A 6,000-nucleotide genomic window follows, 5' to 3' on the forward strand; every position below is an offset into this window, starting at 1 on the left:
TCGATTGTGATTTTCAGCTGTACATATACTTTTTAAACTCAAAACACATCATATTTTTCACTGTCGTAAAGACTCAAATCAAACCAAACTTGAGATGTGAAATAGTGCTTTTGTATCGGGTGCGTTACAACATTTGGTCACATTTGTTGTATAAATTTAACGAACTTGTTATCATAAAAGTTGAATATCTTCACAACGGCGCATATTGCCTTTTGTGGATAGGTGATTTTTGCTGAGTACATTGGTGAAATCAGATTTTTAAAAAAATGGGGGTGTTTCGAGATAAACGAAGTTTAAGTTTCTAAACGTAAAAATATCAATATTGGTTACGCTGTTTGCGAAATCTGATTATGCCATTTGATTGTAAATTCAATAACCTTTAAAAAGAGTGTCTAATATTGTCTGTAGCTCTTACGGTCGAGATATGATGTTTTTCCAAAACATGGAAAATGATTTTTTGTCAAAAGACAAAAAATGGACGGCCCCGCAATTGGAGGGGGGTTGTCCGATTGACCCAAAACTCTGGATGTTTCAGTTTCGAGCGAATCGGGGAGGGTGGTTGCATTTGCCTGATCACTTGACATGGAATGACCCATATACAACCTACTGTTTCCAAAAAATAAAGAAGATAAAATTGAGTAGCAACAATATCATTTAAATTTTTTTAATAAGAAGTCTGTGTATCATTTACTTAATACAGTCCTTGGTACGTATTAACTATTGGTTGGATGCGGCATTTTCCTTTATTATGTTTTACAAAGCTTTGTTCAGCCTCGAACCCCCAACGTTCCGATCACTACTCCTATTCTCTATCCTCAGAGTCATTTTACGATGCTGCGTGTCAACGAATTTTATCTAGTACACTGGGGTCTTTTTTTACGCGGATTGTTTTCATGCGTTTTTTCAAACGCGATTAATTTACTATAACGCGGATTATTTTTACACGATTTAAAGAATTATTTGCAGGCGGTGTCAAATAAATTTAATATCAGTAAATTTGATCTAATCTAATCTAATCTAATCGGTACAACCAACCGCGTAAAAAACGACCCCAGGGAACTGTTGAACGCTTAAAATCGTATGAACCTGTAAATCGTATATAATTATACTTATTGTCTTCAATGTTGACCCAAATCTATCTATAGACACTGGTGCTTATTACGGGAGTCACTTCACGGTGAAATATATTCCACTATCACGCTCACTTCACTTTTTTAGACCTATTCCCGATTCCACCTCAAGTGAAGTGACAAAAATCACCTCCGTGGAGTGAGATTGACAGTGAAGTGAAATTGAGAATAGGACAAGTGAAATAAGATTGTTTCCCAGCTCAAAAATGTCTAAGTCCCAGACAGTCGTTTTTTCCCGTTTTTCTAGATAACACCAGATCTCGACGTGTTCTGCATTTCTAAGACATTCGACATAAAAAAAAGTGTTTTTTCGGTATCGAAAATTTCCTGAACTAGTTTGCATTTTTTTCATTGGGCAAAAAAATGAAAAATTTACCGCTTCAAGGCACGGATCAAACTTTGATCCGCTTCGTTACTGAAGAATAAATCCAATATTTACCATTAGATCACAAATCAATCAACTTTAAGACTTATGGCATCTTCGTGGAATCATTTCACCGTTCGAAATGGTCGTGAAATAATTTCACGCGAAACGTCGCTTTTTCCGTTCTCACTTCACTGATATGACACTCATAATAACCCAGGTTCCACGCCAGATGTCACTTCGCGACGTTTTTCTCACTTACGTGAGTCCCGTAATAGGATTTTGTTAACGTGACTCCCGTAATAAGCACCACTGATGTAAATATGTAACTCAATATTACCTCATATACGAAGGAATAATAACATGCGATCTGCATTGATCTTCTTTTCAACTATTAAGCGATTTAAGCAACTGCAATCAACAAATATCATAATCTTTCAAGGCGTTGTCCGTGTTTTCGTAAAAGCAGTCTGTATGTGCCACTTTTTTCCGATGAGCAATTTCACAAAAAATGTCCCAGTTTTAATATTTTTTTAAACTTATCATTTTTGATTTGGCTAAAACTTTGCATAGACGTTTCTATAGGCAAAAGATATCATTTTGTGCTATTGGTTTAATTTTTTGGAACACGACTCTTTTTTAAGAAGCTATTGAAAAATGCTATTTTGGTAAGGTATTGATGATTACGAATATTTTTAGGGCCAAACGGTTTGTATGACCGGTGTGACGTCTTCGACAAAGTTGTAGATTTCATCTTAGTAGAGTGTACTTTTCTGTGCATTTATACGAGGAACAATATGCAGTCTAATATCACGGCCTATACGACCAATATATGATAAAAAATAACTTGAACAGGTTATAACATGAACTTTATACAATTTCAATTAAAACTGGATGTTCATACGGTTTTATATTGCCATTTTTATACGATTTCTACATATAATTTGAGTTCGTCTTGATTGAAATGGTACATATAGAGGTCTTTCCGTGACAAGAAATCCCACCCAAACCAGGAGTGTTCGCCTCCAAAGTTCCGGTTCAGTTTAACCTCGGGTTCTACTCAAATCATGCGAGTAGTAGTATTTTTGCTGCAATTACACATGCTTTGCTAGTTTTCCTCGATATTACTCCAGTAGTTCGTAGTATGTTGCGTCTAGTAAACTTTTCAAGCTAAAACAAACAGTTAGTGTGTAGTTAAAACTAGAAATACTCAAGGCCCAAACACAATTGATACGCTGCGGCTGCGTTTATGGCAATTTGACAGTTAGACCATACATTTTCTGTCAAATTAACATCAACGCAATGCAAACGTATCCATTGCGCTTTGCCCTCAGAGAGAAAGATAGGCGACGAAAAATATCGCCACTTTGGCAACTGGGTTTCACGTGTCAGAGGTGCCAGATGTCTTCTCAAAGCACAATTTTGACTAACTTTTTCATTCGACTCGTATAATCGGTGGTGACGATGAAAGCTCCGGAGAATAATAAAGTCCTACATCGCGAAAACCGCGAAGGTGTTAAATTGTATGTTTATGTTTAATTTTATGCTTTTCCAAAACAGTTGATCACTATTTTGTTAACCATCCAAAATGTTAGTGAACCTCCGTTTGAAAATCACTGATAATGCACTTTTTGAGCAGTCTTCGTTCATTGTTTAGTAAAAGAACAAGAAAACCGTATAAAAATAAACACGTCCTTTGGTGCCTGATTGCAATACCTTTCTTGTTCGTTTGGCTCACAACATTCTGTTCGCCTGTCTCTGAATATTGCTAGTTTAAACTATAATGAAAAAAAAAACTTTCAACTCAAAGCAAAACAACCGCAAAATCACAATAGAAAGCAGTTTGTATGTGTGATGTTTGTGCAAGAATGCTTACATGTTGAGAACAAGTAGAAAACCAACACACGTTATAATTCTTTTTAGTTACGCTGGGATCGATTTTACGTGTCTCGTAAAAGTCGCAAAAATCATGAAATCCGTCTCCCGAATACTTCCGAATCAAGATAAAAATCGAGAAAACAAAATCTGTACAAGACAACGTAAATCCCAAAACATGCGTGAATTCAAAATAAAAACTGTTAATTTTAAAATCCGTATATAAATCGCTTTAAAATCAGTGGAAAGCAACTTGAGTGTTAAAATACAAAATAAAGAGTACCAACATACCACAAATAGAATGGGTAGTTTATTTTCTAAAATACTGACAACTAAATTCATTCCAATGTTATCAAGAACAACCTATTCGATAAAACTTTTGTTAATATGAATTGTTAACACAACTTTATAATCGTTGTTTCACCGAAACGATAGTGCTTTTTGAACACTTCCTCAATGCAAACCGTCATTTGTAAGAGGGTTAAAAAGTTCTCAAAATTATTAACCAACACATGCATATTCCTCGCTTTCGCCATTGCGCGACTGAACCTTGGACGGGGTTAACTTTTGAGTGCGGCGTGTATTAAAAAAAATATATATATCGCTTTTTATCTTACTTGTCCGACAAGGCAACAATTCAATATTATTGAATGATAATTTGGCATGAGTTAAACTATTTTTTAAATTTATACCGAGCAATGGGAGCAGGAATTACACGCGGCACTTCCTTTGCCCACACCAGAATTTTTCGACGTTGCAAGCAAAACCGCCTGTTTACATCAGGGCGCTTACGTCTTTATAAGAACAATGTCCGAGAAACTTTCATACATGTGTTGATGTGTTTGCGTGAAAACAAGAAAGCATAGGAGAGTGAAAAGGACGCACCAGCTGTTGTATCAAACCTGGCAGTGCTTCCATCAGGAATCGGTATATCCAAAACGTGTATATTGTAGAGTTAAATATAAGGAGTTAATTAGTTTTAAAAATGCAACTAACGACAAATACAATCAGTTTTCAACCATGATCAATTTATCCAAAGTAAACATAACTTCGAATAGGTAAACCGTTATTGATTGTACATTTTTCACAATCCTTAGCAATCGAATTATACGTTTGTTTATTAAAATGTGCATTATTTTTTGATTACTTAAAGATGAAACAAAATTAAATGATAAAGATTTTCTTTTCGCTCGACCAAAAAGCTACCTTGTCATCCCACTGGGAATAACAGCTGATTAGCACAAAAAACAGCAGTTGTATGGGCAACACTGCTCAAAATGTACATATGCACGATACTACCACACAGCTGCTGCTCAATTTTCTTCACCAGTAGAGGTGTCAGTGAATAAAACCAAAACGGGGCGGAAGCGTAATAACTGAAAAGCAGCAGAGACGGAGCAGTAGCAGGTAACTGAAGGAATGAAAGAGGGGCGCATCGAGGTTTTCGCTCACCTTTTGTGGGGTCCGTTTTCCCGGTTCTGTTGGAGCACCGGCACAAGAAAAAAATGTCACTTCCACTACTCACACGAAACCGCCGGACATTTTCGAGCGAATTCTTTCGTATCTAATTTAACGATAGAAAAGAAAACTACTGTGCCTATTGCCGCATTTTACCTACCCCACAATATTCGATTTTCTGTAACTTGGCACTTTGTTGGCCATACAGCGCCATGCCAATGTCTTTTTTGTTAACCTAGCAGTCTATTACAATTAATTTTCGAACTTGTTTTTCCTCGGCACGATTCATTTGTGTCTAGTTGCGCTATCCACTGTTTGACAAAATAGGTATCACTATTTTCAATTTTGTACAAAATGGACAATCTTTGCCCCTCAGCTCTAGAAAGGAAAACCGACTCTTCTTTTCGGCGGTAGTTCGCGCTTTGAAAGCTTCATTTTTCTACACTAAAGAAAAAAAACCGTATCTCACGACGACTTCGACAAACAACCGACTTTACCCACACCAGCTTAGCCGTGACCTTAGCGCGATGATGCAAAATTTTATGCTGCAACCAACCGCAGCATAACTTTTGGCACTGTGCACTACACCACAGAACGTTTGAATGAACGACGTTTTCGAGTAACAGGGCGTCCATCAACATTTATCGTTTAAAGCTGAAGTTTAATATCCAGATTGCTGCAGAATAGAATAACTGTTAAATATCCAAATTTTGAACACAGTATTCAAGAGATATCAACAAAATGAGAATATAAATTATATATAAATTATAAAATCAAGCAAAAGTTCACTTCATTTTTTTAAAAATAACTCAAGTTTTACTTATAATACCTCTGGGTGATCATGTCAAATTTTCTCGGAAACACTAAGTAATTCTAAAAACAAAATGTTCTCTAATGCTCAGAAAAGCAATTAAACATCAAAAAGATATTGATTCATAGATAAATCGTACACTGTTTCTTAAAAATACAGTAACTTGAGTTTCGCCCATAATACTTCGGAGTGATAAATGTTTTCCGTGTAAAATTTTCTCACACATACGATAAGATTGTCAAAAGTAAAATCAAAATGTACTCTTTTGCTAAATAATACAATTTAATTTTTAAAATATGCTTAAAAACATATTTGGTAACACTGTCGCTCAGAATTGATGTATTTTTGGATTAATTTACTAA

General features: G+C 35.6%; 1 protein-coding gene across 1 annotated transcript in view; it reads right to left on the minus strand.

The window, feature by feature from the left end:
* Positions 1-5,263, minus strand: part of LOC129727250 (transcription factor E2f1) — a 45,872-nt gene extending 40,609 nt beyond the window's left edge. Inside the window, exon 1 of the mRNA XM_055684864.1 lies at positions 4,822-5,263. The gene's annotated coding sequence lies outside the window, so the exon portion shown is untranslated. The remainder of the gene's footprint in view (positions 1-4,821) is intronic.
* Between the last annotated feature and the right edge of the window lie 737 nt (positions 5,264-6,000).

Source organism: Wyeomyia smithii, chromosome 3 (assembly GCF_029784165.1).
Source record: "Wyeomyia smithii strain HCP4-BCI-WySm-NY-G18 chromosome 3, ASM2978416v1, whole genome shotgun sequence".
Classification (NCBI taxonomy): domain Eukaryota; kingdom Metazoa; phylum Arthropoda; class Insecta; order Diptera; family Culicidae; genus Wyeomyia; species Wyeomyia smithii.